Source organism: Giraffa tippelskirchi, chromosome X (assembly GCF_054371585.1).
Source record: "Giraffa tippelskirchi isolate mGirTip1 chromosome X, T2T-mGirTip1v1.2.pri, whole genome shotgun sequence".
NCBI classification, from domain to species: Eukaryota; Metazoa; Chordata; class Mammalia; order Artiodactyla; family Giraffidae; genus Giraffa; species Giraffa tippelskirchi.
In genome coordinates, this window is record NC_137289.1 from 32156683 (window position 1) to 32176396 (window position 19714).

At 38.3% G+C, this 19714-nt stretch overlaps 1 protein-coding gene across 1 annotated transcript in view; it reads left to right on the forward strand.

Moving 5' to 3' along the window:
- Positions 1-19714, forward strand: part of LOC145536209 (uncharacterized) — a 122431-nt gene that overhangs the window by 89802 nt on the left and 12915 nt on the right. The gene's annotated exons all lie outside the window — the stretch shown is intronic.

Below are 19714 nucleotides of genomic sequence, written 5' to 3' on the forward strand. Positions count from 1 at the left end.
ACATATATTGTTGTTCGGTCACTCAATCGTGTCCAACTGTTTACAACCCCATGGACTGCAGACACGCCAGGCTCCCCTGTCCTTCACTATCTCCCGGAGCTTGCTCAAACTCATGTCAAATGAGTGGGTGATGCCACTCAACCACCTCATCCTCTGTCTCCTCCTTCTCCTGCCCTCAATCTTCCCTAGCATTAGGGTCTTTTCCAATGAGTCGACTCTCAGCATCAGGTGGCCAAAGTATTGGAGCTTCAGCGTCAGTCCTTCCGGTAAATATGCAAGGTTGATTTCCTTTAGGAAATCATATACCTAGGACCTTTTCTCTCCAGCCTTCAAGTTTCCCTTTAAATAGGGAAATTTACCCTATGTACTTGTATTTTAACAATTCATGTTCTTAGATTTGTTCCTTTCATCTCACTTTATGTTTACAAATAATTTCATTTCTGTATTCTTTTCCTAACTTGTGCTGGATTTGCTGCATTATCATTAATTCTGTTCCTTTCCTTTGGTAATTTTATGTTACATTGGCTCTTATCATTCTACTAGTATTATTTTCCTGCCTCTTGCACTGAGTCAAATACTTGTCTATCTCTAACCAAAAGAAAATGCTGACCATGCTTCTTGACTTTACCTCCTCCTCCAGTAAGATGAAATATTTTGAGTATTTGTACTTTCTTACTGCTGCATGTTCCCACAACTGGCTCAGAATGTCTTTACTTCACTCCTTTCTTGTTCCACTTACTCCAAGGTTTTAATGAGATAGTTATGTATCAAAAGTACTGAACTAGGATTAGTCTTTTCTTTGCAGCATTTCTCTCTTGCAAGAATCATTATCCCTTAGTCTCATTAGTTAATATTCATATTTCAAAGCTTCATTCCCAATATCACAATACAATCAGATATAAAAATGGCTAGATCATACATTTTTACTCTTTGCTTCAGTTCAGTTCAGTCACTCAGTCGTGTCCGACTCTTTGCAACCCCATGAATCGCAGCACGCCAGGCCTCCCTGTCCATCACCAACTCCCGGAGTTTACCCAAACCCATGTCCATTGAGTCAGTGATGCCTTCCAACCATCTCACCCTCTGTCGTCCCCTTCTCCTCCTGCTCCCAATCCTACCCAGCATTAGGGTCTTTTCCAATGAGTCAACTCTTCACATGAGGTGGCCAAAGTATTGGAGTTTCAGCTTCAACATCATTCCTTCCAGTGAACACCCAGGACTGATCTCCTTTAGGATGGACTGATTGGATCTCCTTGCAGTCCAAGGGACTCTCAAGAGTCTTCTCCAACACCACAGTTCAAAAGCATCAATTCTGTGGTGCTCAGCTTTCTTCACCGTCCAACTCTCACATCCATACATGACCACTGGAAAAACCATAGCCTTGACTAGACAGACTTTTGTTGGCAAAGTAATGTCTCTGCTTTTAAATATGCTATCTAGGTTGGCCATAACCTTCCTTCCAAGGAGTAAGCGTCTTTTAATTTCATGGCTGCAATCACCATCTGCAGTGATTTTGGAGCCCCCCAAAATAAAGTCTGACACTGTTTCCACTGTTTCCCCATCTATTTCCCATGAAGTGATGGGACCAGATGCCATGATCTTACTTTTCTGAACGTTGAGCTTTAAGCCAACTTTTTCACTCTCCTCTTTCACTTTCATCAAGAGGCTCTTTAGTTCTTCTTCACTTTCTGCCATAAGGGTGGTGTCATCTGCATATCTGAGGTTATTGATATTTCTCCCGGCAATCTTGATTCCAGCTTGTGTTTCTTCCAGCCCAGCGTTTCTCATGATGTCCTCTGCATATAAGTTAAATAAGCAGGGTGACAATATACAGCCTTGTCGTACTCCTTTTCCTATTTGGAACCAGTCTGTTGTTCCATGTCCAGTGCTACCTGTTGCTTCGTGACCTGCATACAGGTTTCTCAAGAGACAGGTCAGATGGTCTGGTATTCCCATCTCTTTCAGAATTTTCCACAGTTTATTGTGACACTCCCTCTTTTGAAGGTTCTGTATTGATTTACTTGTTGTTTAGCTAGAATAGTCTCTCTAGTAGTTTTTTGAGATAAGGTAAATGGGTAATATGTTCCATAATTTTTGTAACTGCAAATGTCCGTTGCTCACCCTGAGAAGTGAATTTACATCAGGCTCAGTGTAATTTTTTTGAGTTGTGGTAATGTTTTTTCCTCAACATTCTGCACATACTATATTTCCCTGTCTGAAGTTTCCAGACCGCATAAGAGAATTCTGATGGATAATCTTTTCCTTTTTCCTATTCAGTAACCTGTCTTTTTTTTCTAGAAATTTGTAGATTTTAATTTGCTCACATTGATCTTAAGACTTCTACCTAAATGCATGTCATTTTCCACCAATTCTCTATAATATTTGTGAGCCCCTTGGATCTGCAAACATATTTTTTCATACCAAGGACATTTTTATTGACATCGTTCCTCTATTCCTTTTAGTTTTTCAGAAAATCATATGTATTCATATTTCGTACTGTGCTTTGACCCTCTAATCTTTCAGGTTAATGGTAGCTTCTCAAGAATGGCCATCGTCATCTTCAGTTTATCTACTGAATTTTAAAATGAAGAGGCAAATTGTTATTCTCTTTTAGTTCCAGGAATGTTTTTTTCTTTGGAATGCTACAATTGACTTTCCTTAACATGATTATTATTTTTATGTTTAAGATGTCATCTGTCTAGTCAGCAGCCTTATTTACTTCAATGGGAGTCACCTCATTGGTGCCTTGTTTGTTCTTCCAATTTGGTTGTGGGGTTCACCTAAGCCTATTACTAAATACTTTGGCTACACAATGCTCTATTCATCCTGTGTTGTCACATTAAGCTTTTAAGCAAATAGGCTGAAGGCAAATTTCAGAACTAATTCTGATGATAACAAGAATATAGTTTCAAATTGCACATTATATCAATAGATAGCAAAAAGTGAATAGGATAAGAAACAGAAGTAAAAGAATAGGGCAGTTTTTGCTTTACAAAGGCCTAATCCCAGAGAAATCATTCATTTTTGGCTTTGATAATACGCAATATATATTCAAGTATATTATTAAGCAATCATAAATGTAACAACTAGTGTGATCAAATGCAAAACTTTCAGGTCATTGTGAAAAATAAGAATAAACAAAGTCAATATAATTTCTGGCAGACATAAAACACAAAATTAAAGTATATGATGTTTGACAAAAACAGTACATCATTATCATTTGCAGATGATAGTTTTGCACCTAGAAATACAATCTAATCAAGAGGAAATGCTAGCAATGGGTTTGAATAAATCAATAGATTTCCACTTTACTTTTAATAATCTGTAAAATTGTAAAAAGGAAAAAAGACTCCCTTTGGCTTCCCTGGTAGCTCAGCTGGTAAAGAATCCGCCTGCAATGCAGGAGACACTGGTTCAATTTCTGGGTGGGGAAGTTCCCCAGGAGAAGGGATAGGCTACCTACTCCAGTATTCTTGGGCTTCCCTGGTGGCTCAGATGGTAAATGATCTGCCTTCAATGCGGGAAACCTGGGTTCGATCCCTGGGTTGGAAAGATCCCCTGGAGGAGGGCATGGCAACCCACTCCAGTATTCTTGCCTGGAGAATCCCCACGGATGGAGGAGCCTGGCAGGCTACAGTCCATGGAGTCACAAAGAGTCATACATGACTGAGTGACTAAGCACAAAGTAGCAGATACGAAATCAAACATTATCAGAACAGGAACAGCAGCATCAATAACCACAAAAATAAATGCTATGCCAAAGAATTGTTTTCACGGCAAAAAGAAACTTTTGAATAACAGGAGTAAAATTTTGCTGATAGACTGGAAAGAAAAAAGAAACAAAAAACCTTGTTGCTCAAGGGAAAGATAGATTATTGCAATGAGTTCTTTATAAAATAATTTACTGACTTAATTTAATCCTCATCAAAATTCATTTAGGAAGGCTCTTGAATGAATGCAGATGGAAAAACCCCAAAGTATTAGAAAACCATAGTGGCACTAATGGTAAAGAATATGGCTGCCAATGCAGGAAACATAAGAGATGCGGGTTCAAACCCTGGGTAAATGATCTGCCTTCAATGTGGGAAACCTGGGTTCGATCCCTGGGTTGGAAAGATCCCCTGGAGGAGGGCATGGCAACCCACTCCAGTAGTCTTGCCTGGAGAATCCCATGGACAGAGGAGCCTGGCGGGCTATAGCCCATGGGGTTGCAGAGTCAGACACAACAGAAGCAACTTGGCTGCTTAAAATGGTTGTCTGAGGCAAAATGGTTTTTTGAGGCAAAATGGTTGTCTGAAGAGGCCTTACAAATAGCTGAGAAGAGAAGAGAAGTGAAAGAAAGGCAAAAGAGAAAAGCAAAGATATACATATCTGAATTCAGAGTTCCAAAGAATAGCAAGGAGAGATAAGAAAGCCTTCCTAAGTGATCAATGCAAAGAAATAGAGGAAAACAATAGGCTGGGAAAGACTAGAGATCACTTCAAGAAAATTGGAGATACCAAGGGAACATTTCATGCAAAAATGAGCACAATAAAGGACAGAAACGGTATGGATCTAACAGAAGCAGAAGTTATTAAGAAGACGTGGCAAGAATACACAGAAGAACTATACAAAAAAGATCTTCATGACCCAGATAACCACGATGCTGTGATCACTCACCTAGAACCAGACCTCCTGGAGTGTGAAGACAAGTGGGCCTTAGGAAGCATCACTATGAATAAAGCTACTGGAGGTGTTGGAATTCCAGTTGATGTACTTCAAATCCTAAAAGATGATGCTGTGAAAGTGTTGCAATCAATAAGCCAGCAAATTTGGAGAACTCAGCAGTGGCCACAGGACTGGAAAAGGTCAGTTTTCATTGCAGTCCCAAAGAAAGGCAATACCAAACAATGTTCAAACTACTGCACAGTTGCACTCATCTCACACTCTAGCAGAGTAATGCTCACAATTCTCCAAGCAAGGCTTCAACAGTACGGGAACTGAGAACTTCCAGATGTGCAAGCTGGATATAGAAAAGGCAGAGGAACCAGAGATCAAATTGCCAACATCCTTTGGATCATAATAAAAGCGAGAGAATTCCAGAAAAAACAACTTCTGCTTCATTGACTACGCTAAAGCCTTTGAATGTGTGGCTCACAACCGACTGTGGAAAATTCTTCAAGAGATGGGAATACCAGACCACCTGACCTGCCTCCCGAGAAATCTGTATGCAGGTCAAGAAGCAACAGTTAGTACCAGCTATGAAACAATGAACTGGTTCCAAATTGGGAAAGGAGTACGTCAAGGCTGTATATTGTCACACTGCTTATTTAACTTGTATTTCGAGTACATCATGTGAAATGCCGAGCTGGATGAAGCACAAGCTGTAATCAAGATTTCCAGGAGAAATATCAGTAACAAGTAATGCAGATGGCACCACCCTTATGGCAGAAAGTGAAAAGGAACTAAGGAACCTCTGGATAAAAGTGAAAGAGGAGAGTGTAAAAGCGGGCTTAAAACTCAACATTCAAAAAACGAAGATCATTGTCCGGTGCCATCACTTCATGGCAAATAGATGGGGAAACAATGGAAACAGTGAGAGACTTTATTTTGGGGGGGCTCCAAAATCACTGCAGATGGTGACTGCAGCCATGAAATTGAAAGATGCTTACTCCTTGGAAGAAAAGCTATGACCAACCTAGATAGCCGGAGAAGGCAATGGCACCCCACTCCAGTACTCTTGCCTGGAAAATCCCATGGATGGAGGAGCCTGGTAGGCTGCAGTCCATGGGGTCGCTAAGAGTCGGACTTGACTGAGCGACTTCACTTTCACTTTTCACTTTCATGCATTGGAGAAGGAAACGGCAACCCATTCCAGTGTTCTTGCCTGGAGAATCCCAGGGACGGGGGAGCTTGGTGGGCTGCCGTCTATGGGGTCACACAGAGTCAGACGCGACTGAAGCGACTTAGCAGCAGCAGCAACCTAGATAGCATATTAAAAAGCAGAGACATTACTTTGCCAACAAAGGTCCGTCTTGTCAAAGCTATGGTTTTTCCAGTAGTCATGTACAGATGGGAGAGTTGGGCTGTAAAGAAAGCTGAGCACCGAAGAATTGATGCTTTTGAACTGTGGTGTTGGAGAAGACTCTTGAGAGTCTCTTGGACTGCAAGGCGATCCAACCAGTCCATCCTAAAGGAAATCAGTCCTGAATATTCATTGGAAGAACTGATGCTGAAACTCATCAATACTCTGGCCACCTGATGCGAAGAACTGACTCATTAGAAAAGACCCTGATGCTAGGAAAGATTGAAGGCAGGAGGAAGAGGGGACGACAGAGGATGAGATGGTTGGATGGCATCACCAACTCAATGGACATGAGTTTGAGCAAGCTCGGGGAGTTGGTGATGGACAGGGATGCCTGGTGTGCTACAGTCCATGGGGTTGCAAAGAGTTGGACACAACTGAGTGTCTGAACTGAACTGAATTGTCTTAGCATAGCACACATTGTGTTGAGGTAAATTCATTATAATACAGTATAACCAAAATGAGTATATTGCAGGATTGCAGTGGTAGCTTAACATTAAAATATATGTAAAAAGCATTCTCTACAATAGGAGGTGAAAGGAGAAAAGCAATGTTTTTACTTCATAATGTAGAAAAATGTAGTTAAATTCAGCACCCTTTGATAGGTACCCAGTAAACTAGGAATATAAATGAACCTTCTCCACCTGACAAACAGAAACAACCAAAAAAAAAAAAAAAATGAGCAAACCTCTCTTGTAATGAAAACAATCAGAAGCCTTTTTTCATAACATTCAAGAAAGCCATTTAGCACTCAGACAGTTATTTTTGGAGAGCAAGAAAATAAAATCTGTACTTTTCCCACTTTTTCCACATCTATTTACCATGAAGTGATGGGACCAGATGTCATGATCTTAGTTTTTAGAATGTTGAGTTTTAAGCCAGCTTTTACACTCTCCCCTTTCATCCTCATCAAGAAGCTCATTAGTTCTTCTTCACTTTCTGCCATTAGAGTGATGTGATTTGCATATCTGAGGTGGTTGATATTTCTCCAGGCAATCTTGATTCCAACTTGTGATTCATCCAGCCTGGAATTTCTCATAATGTGCTCTTTAGAAAAGTTAAATTAGCAGGGTGACAATATACAGCCTTGATGTACTCCTTTCCCAACATCAAACCAGTCCGTTGTTCCATGTCTGGTTCTAACTATTGCTTCTTGACCTGCATACAGGTTTCTCAGGAGACAGGTAAGGTGGTCTGGTATTCCTATCTCTTGAAGAATTTCCCACAGTTTGTTGTGATCTATACAGTCAAAGGCTTTAGCATAGTCAATGAAGCAGAAGTAGATGTTTTTCTGGAACTCTCTAGCTTTTTCTGTGTTCCAGTGGATGTTGGCAATTTGGTCTCTGGTTCCTCTGTCTTTTCTAAATCCAGCTTGAACATCTGGAAGTCTTGGTTCATGTACTATTGAAGCCTAGCTTGAAGGATTTTGAGCATTACCTTGCTAGCATGTGAGATGAGTGCAATTGTGCAGTAGTTTGAACATTCTTTGGCATTGTCTTTCTTTGGGATTGGGATGAAAACTGACCTTTTCCAGTCCTGTGGCCACTGCTGAGTTTTCCAAATTTGCTGTAGTATTAAGTGCAGTGCTTTCACAGCATGATCTTTTAGGATTTGAAATAGCTCAGCTGGAATTCCATCACCTCCACTAGCTTTGTGCATAGTGATGCTTCCTAAGGCCCACTTGTCTTCACACTCCAGGATGTCTGGCTCTAGGTGAGTGATCACACCGTCGTGGTTATCTGGGTCATTAAGACCCCTTTGGTACAGTTCTTCTACGTATTCTTGCCACCTCTTCTTAATATCTTCTGCTTCTGTTAGGTCCTTGCCTTTTCTGTCTTTTTCTGTGCTCATCTTTGCATGAAATGTTCCCTTGGTATCTCCTATTTTCTTGAAGAGATCCCTAGGCTTTCCTATTCTATTATTTTTCTCTATTTTTTTGCATTGTTCACTTAGTAGGCAAACCATTTTAGTATTCTTGCCTCAAGAACCCCATGAAGAGTATGAAAAGGCAAAAATAATAAAATATACTCTTTATAATTACAATAATGAGATTTATAGGAAAAATCTTATAAAATATTTGTTAAAGATGTAAATGTGAAAAAAAAACAAAGCTTGAAAATATTCAGAAGAAAATAGAGTTATGTATTTCTGACCTTGGACCAATAAATAATGTACTAAGATAAATGCAAATAAATTTGTTCAACTCAACCAAATCAAAATTGAGTTTACTTCAATGAAAAGATGAAGGTGTTCATAAATACAAACAGCAAACAGAAAGAGGAAACCGTAACGCATAGTGTACTAGTCATTAGTCTTTGGAATCTGTAAACAAATCCTACAAATGCACGAGAAAACAACAAACATCTTCCTTTTCCTCAATAAAAATAAAACACAGGAACAGGCATTTTACACTTACGACCAGTACATACTATGTAATCAGCAAATTGAAAATTCAGACCGTATCTCAACTGGATTCCCCAGAAAGCTTCTTATAAGAGAACACAACCCCAAGGAGCAGGAGTGAGGGATGAGCATAATGAAGGAGGGAGAGAGAGCCAAGATGAGGGTGTGTTAATGACCTGGTTGCAGCTCAGTGTGACTGAGTATCCTATAGGATTGTCTTCTGAGAAGGTGTTTAATTATGACTCACGTCAGTCTAACTTAGAGGAGAGGAATGAAGGGAGTAGAAAAATGTACTCCATTTCTCATATTCCCTAGTCGGAGTTCATCCCATGAGACATATGTGTGGCTGTAGAGCAGAGTTTCATAGCATCCCACATCTTGGCCTCAGTTCAGAATCCCCAGGCTTAGCAAAGGCATGAGACCGATTGCTGTTATTCTGTGCCTGCTTGAAAATTCTAGAAGGCTTCGCTGGTTATGCTGCAACTGGAACAGGAGATGGTGAAGTTGAGACTTTGAAGTGGTTCATAAGAAATATCTGATAAAGATGCTAGACACCTTTTTCTACCTGCTGTATTTGTGGAAATTAAGAAGTCTGGCTACATCAGTTGTTGGCAAGGATGTAAAACAATGATGGTACATGCTGCTGCTGCTGCTGCTGCTAAGTCGCTTTAGTCGTGGCCGACTCTGTGCGACCCCATAGACGGCAGCCCACCAGGCTCCCCCATCCCTGGGATTCTCCAGGCAAGAACACTGGAGTGGGTTGCCATTTCCTTCTCCAGTGCGTGAAAGTGAAAAGTGAAAGTGAAGTCGCTCAGCCGTGTCCGACTCTCAGCGACCCCATGGACTGTAGCCTACCAGGCTCCACCATCCATAGTGCTGATAGATATCATATGTTCGTTTGGACAAATGCTAATCAGAAAAGAAATAATAATTTTCCCTGGTACAAAAAGGGAAAGAAACCTTTCAGAACAATTTTTTTAAAAAAGCAAAACTTGTAAATTCTTTCTCTGTTTATTTGAGATCTCCATAAATCTTTTTAAAACCGAAGTAAGCCTCTACATAGCCTCACAGCCCAGGAATCTTTTTCTCTTAAGACGTGGGAGCCATATGTTTGAAATGTAACCATTCAAAGAAGAGAGCGGCCCTTTCTCGCATTTTCTGTGGGAGACTAGGAGCCTAACCTCAGCACAAGCCTTGCTGAAAAATTAACTTCTGTAATAAAGATAGGAGAAATTTATTTTTCTTTTGGATAAAGCCAATTAGCTAAGACAGATGGTCAGCCCAACTACCAAGTGAATTTTAGGATGAACCATGTGTGAGAAATGTTGCTGTCAAGTCGTTTTACCTGCAGACTGGTGTTCTTTTCTCTTGAGAACGTAAGTGTAACAGGTTGTATCTACTTGGCTATAGAGAAGTGGGAGGTTTCTTTCTATTTGTGCAGCGTCTTTAGTGGATTGCCTGTGATGCACATCACATTCTGGTTTCATGTTTATTAAATAATAAAACTGTTTTCTTTGTCTTCTATCGTTGTTGGAGAGGTTTGCTAGATTGGCAGGAGTTTTTCTTTTTTCTTTTTTTTTTTTAGGTTATACTTCCCCATCATGTTTTCACTTTGGGTTTAGGTTTTAAGTTCGTAAGTATTCATTATATAATTATGATTTATAGCTTACAAACACACACACATCTTCTTTTGAATGTGTCAAATAATATTTTAAAGTACGGTATATTAAATATTTTTACTCTGTCCAAAAATTCCTTAAAAGGGAAAGATATCTTGCTGGAAAATTAAGTTTTGATAACATTAATACATGAAGTTTGTTAATATTTAACACGTACTACTAGGCTGTCTTTGACTGGGACATGGCCTGGAGGTCATGTCCCAACCTTTTGGCCTCTGACAGTTCCCAGGGAGGGAGGAACCTAGTTGTGTACTGTAAGAGCCTATACTCCCAGCCACTAGGTAAAGGAGTATTTCAGCTCTAAAGAGCGGTGGGGGATAGGGGTTATGCTACATCTTTTTTCTGACAACATAGCAGACTAACTTGTGTCTGTGCCTCTCAAGTGCAACTCAGAAGATGCCACAGAAACAATGGGACAGAGACACTACATAAGAAGGGACCTGTGAATAATTGTATAAAGCTGAAATTAAAAGCAAAGGAGAAAAGAAAAGTAATGCAAATCGAATTAAATAAAATGACAAAAAATCCAAATGTGACAGTATTTGAAAAAAAAAGTAAATAAGTTTTCTGAGCATTTGTAAACTCAGAACCCTAAGATTGGAATTTTTTCTTTAAAGTTTCAAAAATGTCTACCAGTATATACCCAGAAATTTTTAAAATAAAAATGCAAATATGAAGCACTCTAGATGGATATAGGAGCTAAATGTTAACTTCTCGAACAAACAGAAGAAACTGAGAGCTCTTTTTATCTGGGGGAATGCAGAAGACTTCTTAAATAAGATAAAAATAAAGCACTCATGATTATGTTAACATTGCTTTAATTATCTAAAAACTAAAGAGTTATCTCAAGAATGTCATATATATAGATATGTATCAATGTGAAGCTATTTACAATGCTTATCACATTGTAAATAAATAGTGAATCCCTGGATATCAACAGGAAAATGGAGAAAGGATAGATATTTTGTACATGAAAATATGCTCATCATCACTATCAATCAATAAAAAAGCTAATTTATTATTTTTAATCTACTTATTGAGATGAGATGGTTGAATGGCATCACCAACTCTATGGACATGAGTTTGAAGAAGCTCCGGGAGTTGGTGATGGACAGGGAAGCCTGGTGTGCTGCTGTCCCTGAGGTCCCAAAGAGTGGGACTCGACTGAGCGACTGAACTGAATCTGTTTATTTATTTATTTGGTTGTGCCAGGTCTTAGTTGTGGCACACAGGGTCTTTCAGTTGCAACACATGGGACCTAGTTCCCTGACCAGGCATTGAACCCGGGCCCCCTACATTGGGAGCACGGAGTCTTAGCCACTGGACCACCAGGGAAGTTCCCCCAAAATGCAAATATAAAAAGGAGATACTACTCAACAATAATCAGATGCATAAAATTAGAAGCTGATCATATAAAAAGTTTTCCAAGAATGAGGAGAAATGAATCTAAACTGGTAAAGGAATCTAAATTGGTAAAGGCTTTCTGGAGAGGAACTTGGCAGAATGTAACAAAATTAAGTCTGAATATTTCCTATTGGGAAGAAATTTCCCCTCTGAAATAGGCAAATTGTTTTCCAATCTGGTATTGTCTAGTCTTCTTTGAACTCTCTCCTGTCAACTTGGCCAAATGACCTTTTTGGCCTCTTTTCCATCACCCATTCTGTTTCAAGCTTATTTGTAGATGTTTATAAGGAAATGTAGCTAATCAGTGTCACTTACAAAGAGTGATCATCTAGCTCTTTGTCTGAAGGCACATTTCCTTTTTAAGAAAATTTGTTTTTACTGAAGTATAGTTAATTTACAATATTGTATTAGTTTTGAGGTATGCAACGTAGTGATTTAATATTTTTATAGATTATTCTCCACTTAGTTATTTTAAAATATTGGCTATACAATGTCTTGCTGTACAGTAGATCCTTGTAGCTTATTTATTTTATACATAGTAGTTTGTACCTCTTCATTCCGTATGCCTATCTTGCTCCTCCCCCGTTTCATCTCCCCTCCGGTAGCCCCTAGTTTGTTCCCTGTATCTGTAAGTCTGTTTCTCTTTTGTTATATTCATTCATTTGTTTCATTTTTTAGATTCCACATAAAAGTAATAACATACAGTGTTTGTCTTCCTCTGCCTGACCTATTTAACTGAGCATAATACCCTCCAGCAGAGAAGGCACTGGCGACCCACTCCAGTACTCTTGCCTGGAAAATCCCATGGACGGAGGAGCCTGCTGGGCTGCAGTCCATGGGGTCGCGAAGAGTCGGACAGGACTGAGCAACTTCCCTTTCACTTTTCGCTTTCACGCATTCGAGAAGGAAATGGCAACCCACTCCAGTGTTCTTGCCTGGAGAATCCCAGGGATGGGGGAGCCTGGTGGGCTGCCGTCTATGGGGTCGCACAGAGTCGGACACGACTGATGTGACTTAGCAGCAGCAGCAGCAGCAATACCCTCCAGGTTCATCCTTGTCATTACAAATGGCAAGTTTCATTCTATTTTATGGCTCATGTTTCATTGTAAATATATAAACCACATCTTCTTTATCCATTCATCTGTTTGACACTTAGATTCCTTTCATATCTTGACCATCCTAAGTAATGCTGCCATCAACAGTAATGTAAGTGTTTTTAGCATGAGTGTTTTCTTTTTCTTGATAAATACCCAGGAGTGGAATTGCTGGATCCTATGATCTAATTTTAGTTTCTTGAGAATTTCTGTACTGTTTTCCATAGCGGCTGCAACAGTTTTCCAACAATGTAGGGGGTTCCCTTTTCTCCATGTCCTCACCAACATTTGTTATATATGTTCTTTTTGATGGTAGTCATTCTGACAGGTGTAAAGTGATATATCTCAGTGTAGTTTTGATTTGCGTTTCTCTGGATATTGGCAGTGTTGAAAATCTTTTCTTGTGTCTGTTGGCCATCTGTGCATCTTTATAAAAATGTCTATTCAGGTCTCCTGCCCTGCCTATTTTTTAAAATCAGGGTTTTTGTTTTTGTTTTTGATACTGAGTTGTACGAGCTGTTATATATTTTGGATATTAACCCTTTATCAGTCATATCATTTGCAAATACTTTCTCCCATTCAGTAGGTTGCCTTTTTGTTTTGTTGATGGTTTCTTTTGCTGTGCAGAAGCTTTTAATTAGGTCCCATTTGTTTGTTTTTGCCTTTGTTTCCTTTGTCTTCAGACACATTTCCTATGTAAGTTTTTTTATTTTTGTTTTTAGTTGTTTGTTTTAACAAGATATATGCCCCTCTTAAAAGCAGCTACTTAAGACACCTTAGCGTTTTTATTTTGAACTCTGAGAAACATTTCTTCCCTATACAATTCTATACAAAAATTTGAAACTACAATTGATAAATATTGACAAGTCTGTATTTTACAGTTTTAAACTTTGCCAATGTGTTATTAATACAAGCAATAAAACTGCATATATAGTTTATCTGGATTTATTTTAACTGAGTGAGGTAGGAAAGGAGATGGATTACTTGTTATGAATGAGATATTCATTGAAAGGCCAAAGCCACACTTCCTTCAAAAAAGAGATATTTTGTCACACTTTCTGGGGGAAGTAGATAAAATCAGAATTTAGAGCACAGTTGTGGGTTAGGGCATGAAGGGGTTACTTGTAACAAGACTGGGGTTAGGCATTTTACAAACAATTTGTAGTGAAATTATTAAGTAAATCTCATTGATAAATTGAAAATTTCTCAGTCATTTTTTGTCCCTCTCTTCTAGCAACATGCTGAGTTATTGAATAATTATTGAATATTTTAACAGTTGAAATCAGTTCAGTTCAGTCCCTCAGTTGTGTCTGACTCTTTGCGACCCCATGGAAATGTGTGCATGCCAACATAGAATGAAAGTTAAAACTTAAGGCAATTTTACTTATATTTTATTATTTTTAGCACTAAATGTTATACCCTGTTCAAAGCATACATTTCTTACTTGATAATATGTGGGTCTGTGTTTAGAATTACTGCACTAAACCATTCTCCATTTTTCTCCTATATGGAATCTTAGTACCAGAACTCTTAAAAGTATTCTGAGTGTGAATTTCATACCTGTTTGTTGCTGATTAAATACATGGAAATTAGTCTTTCACCATCTTAAATGACAGCTTACATGTTGTCAACGAGATAAAAAAGAAAACCTCTGTCAATTGGTGAGCATTTCCCACATAACAAGATAAATGTTATAGTGTGGATAAAATATTAGCACACTTTAAAAACAATTATTTACTTGTCATTTGGAGGATTTGGTGTCATGTAGTCAACAGTGATCGATGAATAGAATATATGCCTCCTGACTCCCGGTTCAGGGCTACAAGAAATGGCAGTTAGTTAGCATTACATTGAAAATATATACTAAAAATGATTTTGAAGAAGTATGTAAAGGGCATCCAATTCATGTCAGAAAAAAATAAATGAGAAATCTAAAAAGATAAGCAGGAGAATAAATCCGAAACTTATGAAGTACTTCATTTTAAAAATCCCTTCCTACTTAAATATGTATGAAGTGGGCCATAAAGTGCCGCTAACCATCACTGGCAAAAATGTGGATTTTGTTTTTCTTTTGATGGCTACAGAATGCAGAGTAGGAGGATTTCTTGAGATGTCCCACTTTTCATTCACAGACCTCGCATTCCCTGTACTAGTGTTTTGAAATCTGATTCCAGAAAAAGATTTGATTTTGGTTACTCAAGCCGCAGAATAGATTATGCCAATATGTTACTACCCGTCCTGCTATTATCTGTTAAAATACTGTTGCCTAATTGAAAGAGCACAAGCCTTAGAGTCAGAAAGATGTGCATTTTATTTTTTAATTTATTTTTCTTCCAGTTTTATTGAGATATGATTGACATACAGCACTGTACATTTCTGTGCAGCATAATGATCTGACATATACATCATGAAACGATTACCACAGTATAGTGAACAGTCATTCGCTCAAAGTTAAAGAAACAGAAAAAAAAATCTTTTCCTTAGAATGAGAACTCTTAGGGTTTACTCTCTTAACTTTCAGAAATACAAGAGTAAGGATGTATATTTTAATTTCAATTGTGACAGTAAATTAGCTGTGAGACCTCAAGAAAATGTAATTTTTTTCCTTTGAACTTGTTTACTTTCTGGAAAGGAAAAGTAATAAGATCTTTTTTAGAGCTGTATTATAATTAAATGTAAAATTGAACATTGAATTTTTGTATAAAAATTCAGTAAGTGGTAGCCATTGATATTGTTTTATTGATATAGTTAGCTTTATTATTATTATATATTGCTAATTTTAGTTATTACAACCCTGGGCAAGTTACATGTTCTCTATTGCCACTATCTACAAACACGTAAAATGAGGATAGATATCGTATGCATTCTTCAGCTAAAGTAATGGTTTAATACATGTAACTCACATAGTAGAAGACCTTGCACGCTAAAACTGCCATGTAAATGTTAATCATTATTATTACTTGTGTTAGAGGAATTTGTTGTTCTTGTTGTTCAGTTGCTAGTTCAGTTCAGTTCAGTTGCTCACTCGTGTCCGACTCTTTGCAACCCCATGGACTGCAGCACACCAGACCATGCTGTCCATCACCAACTCCTGGAGTTTACTCAAACTCATGTCCATTGAGTTGGTGATGCCATCCAATCATCTCATCCTGTATCGTCCCATTCTCCTCCTGCCCTCAATCTTTCCCAGCATCAGGGTCTTTTCCAACGAGTCAGTTCTTCACATCAGGTGGCCAAAGTATTGGAATTTCAGCTTCAGCATCAGTCCTTCCAAGGAATAGTCAGGACTGATTTCCTTTAGGATGGACTGGTTGGATCTCCGTGCAGTCCAAGAGACTCTCAAGAGTCTTCTCCAACACCACAGTTCAAAAGCATCAATTCTTCGGCACTCAGCTTTCTTTATGGCCCAACTCTCCATCCATACATGACTACTGGGAAAACCATAGCTTTGACACGACGGACGTTTGTTGGCAAAGCAATGTCTCTGCTTTTTAATATGCTATCTAGGTTGGTCATAGCTTTTCGTCCAAGGAGCAAGCGTCTTTTAATTTCATGGCTGCAGTCACCATCTGCAGTGATTTTGGAGCCCCCCCCAAAATAAAGTCTCTCACTGTTTCCATTGTTTCCCCATCAATTTGCCATGAAGTGATGGGAACAGATGCCATGATCTTAGTTTTCTGAATGTTGAGTTTTAAGCCAACTTTTCCACTCTCCTCTTTCAGTTTCATCAAGAGGCTCTTTAGTTGTTCTTCACTTTCTGCCATAAGGATGGTGTCATCTGCATGTATGAGGTTATTGATATTTCTATAATCTTGACTCCAGCTTGTGCTTCATCCAGCTCAGCGTTTCTCATGATGTACTCTAAATATAAGTTAAATAAGCAGGGTGACATTATACAGCCTTGACGTACTCCTTTCCCGATTTGGAACCAGTCTGTTGTTCCATGTCCAGTTCTAACCGTTGCTTCCTGACCTGCATACAAATTTCTCAGGAGGCAGGCCAGGTGGTCTGGTATTCTCATCCGTTTAAGAATTTTTCAGTTTGTTGTGATCCACACAGTCAAAGACTTTAGCTAGTCAATGGAGCAGAAGTAGATGTTTTTCTGAATTGCCCTTGCTTTTTCTATGATACAACAAATGTTGATCTCTTGTTCCTCTGCCTTTTCTAAACCCAACTTATCCATCTGGAAATTCTTGGTTGACATACTTCTGAAGCCTAGCTTGAAGGATTTGAGCATAACCTTGCTAGCATGTGAAATGAGTGCAATTGTACTGTAGTTTGATCATTCTTTGGCATATCTGTTCTTTGGGATTAGAATGAAAACTGACTTTTTCCACTCCTGTGGCCACTGCTGAATTTTCCTAATTTGCTAGCATATTGAATGCAGCACTTTAACAGCATCATCTTTTAGGATGTTAAATAGCTCAGCTGGAATTCTGTCACCTCTAGTAGCTTTGTTTGTAATAATGTTTCCTAAGGCCCACTTGACTTCACACTCCAGGATGTCTGGCTCTAGGTGAATGACCACACCACGGTGGTTATCCAGGTCATTAAGACCTTTCTCTTTTTTTGGCAATTACAACATATTTTGAATTGAATGGCAAGAATAACTGTACTTAGAAGAAAGTTCTGTAGCTTTAAAAGCCTATATTAGAAAGGCACAGAAGGTTTTATTGACGTTTCCTCCAAACATTTATAACACCAGTCTTAAAATCTTTTAGACAGTAGAAAAAGAACACTTTCCAACTCATTTTATTAGAACAGCTTCACAGGGCTATCATAGCATGACAAGGATATTACAAGAAAGAAAAATTACAGGCCAAGCTCCCATATGAATAGAAGCAGAAATTCTAAAAAAAAAAAAGTTAGTAAATTGATCCAGTAATTTATAAGAAGGACAATCTATGACAAACATTCAGGTTTATTCCAGGAATGTAAGAGTGTTTTACCACTCAAAAGTCAATCATTGGTAGTCACACTTTTCTAAAATTCCAATTTCCTTATTTTTTCTTTCTTTTTTCAGTTGTGTTGAGATGTAATTGACATATAACATTGTATAAGTTTCAAGTGTACAACATAATGATTTTATATATATGTAAATTATGAGATGACTATCACAATAAATTTAGCAAACATCCATCACCTCACACAGTTATAAAGTTGTTTCCTGTGTTGAGAACTTGAAGATCCACTCCCTTAAAAACTTTCAAATATACAATACAGTATTATTAGCTATATTTACCATGCTGTGCATTACATCTCAAGATTATAACTGGAAATTTGTACCATTTGACCTTCTTCACCCAATTCTCCCACCGTCTCCCCTACCCTCTCTCCTCCTAACCCCTGGCAGCCAGCAGAAATTTCTGTTTCTATGAGGGATTTTTGTTTTTGTTTTAGATTCTACATATAAGTGAGATCATAGAATATTTGTCTTTCTCTGTCTGATTTGTTTCACTCAGCAGAGTGCCCTCAAGTTTCATCTGTATTTTTGCAAATGGCAGGATTTCCTTATGTTTTTAATGGATGAATTGTATTCCATTGTATATACTCAGACTTTTTCTTTCTTTTTTTTTTAACCATTGTTAGAACCTTCTTTATTATGACTATGTTTTTCTCCCAGTTTTAGTGAGCTATAACTGACATACAGCACTGTATAATTTTAAAGTATATAACATAGTGGTTTGACTTAAATATATTTTGAAATGCTTACACACAACTTAGTTAACTTTAGTTATCATCTCATAAATACAAAATTTTTCCTTTCAATGAGAACTGTTAAGATTTACTCTCTCTTAACAATTTTCATGTATAACCTGCTACAGTGTGATATTCTCATTTATAGGTGCTGAGAGACTGAATATGTGGACCATAGACCTTGTGTAAAAATGGAACTCTGACCCACAATCTGCAAGAACTTGCCAAAGAAATCAACTGTCTTATCAACAATAAACAGCCCAGGAAGGCAGCCTTCTGTAAGTCAGACTTGCAGGAAGACAGAGTGTTAGCTTTGATAACAACCTAAGAAGCCAAACAATCACTTCAGTAAAAATAGGCCCCAAATGTCCAATACCTAACAGCTTCCCTAATTTTTGCCCCACTTCCAATTTAGGACCAATCAGAGAAAGCCAGATATCTACGCTACCAATCACCCTGCTCTTTTTATTCCCCCAAGTCTTCTTATCTGTTTTTTAGTTAAATTTATTTTTAATTGAAGAATAATTGCTTTACAGTATTCTGTTGGTTTCTGCCAAACATCAGCATGAATAAGCCATAGTTTTACCTATGTCCCCACCCTCTCGAACCTCCCTCCCACATCCTTCCCCATCCCAACCCTCTAGGTTGTTACAGAGCCCCAGTTTGAGTCCCCTGAGTCATATAGCAAATTCCCATTGGCTATCTGTTTGACATATGGTAATGTATGTTCCCATGTTACTCTCTCCATACATACCACCTTCTCCTCCCCTCCCCTTCCCCCAGTGTCCATAAGTCTGTTCTCTATGTCTGTGTCTCCATTACTGCCCTGAAAATAGGTTCATCAGTATTGTCTTTCTAGATTTCATATGTATACATTAATATTCAATATTTTCTCTTTCTGACTTACTTCACTCTGTGTAATAGGCTCTAGATTCATCCACCTCATTAAGACTGACTCAAATATGTTCCTTTTTATGGCTGAGTAATATACCATTGTATATATGTACCAGAGCTTCTTTATCCATTCGTCTGTCAATGGACATCTAGGTTGCTTCCATGTCCTAACTGTTGTAAATAGTGCTTCAGTGAACATTGGGGTACATATGTCTTTTTCAGTCTTGGTCTCCTCAGGGTACATGCCTGGTAGTGGGATTGCTGAGTCATATGGTGGTTTTATTCCTAGTTTTTTAAGGAATCTCCGTACTGTCTTCCATAGTGGCTGTGTCAGTTTACATACCCACCAACAGTACAAGAGGGTCCCCTTTTCTCCACATCCTCTCCAGCATTTATTGTTAGTAGATTTTTTGATGATGGCCATTCTGACTGGTGTGAGGTGATAATTCATTGTGACTTAATTTGCATTTCTCTAATAA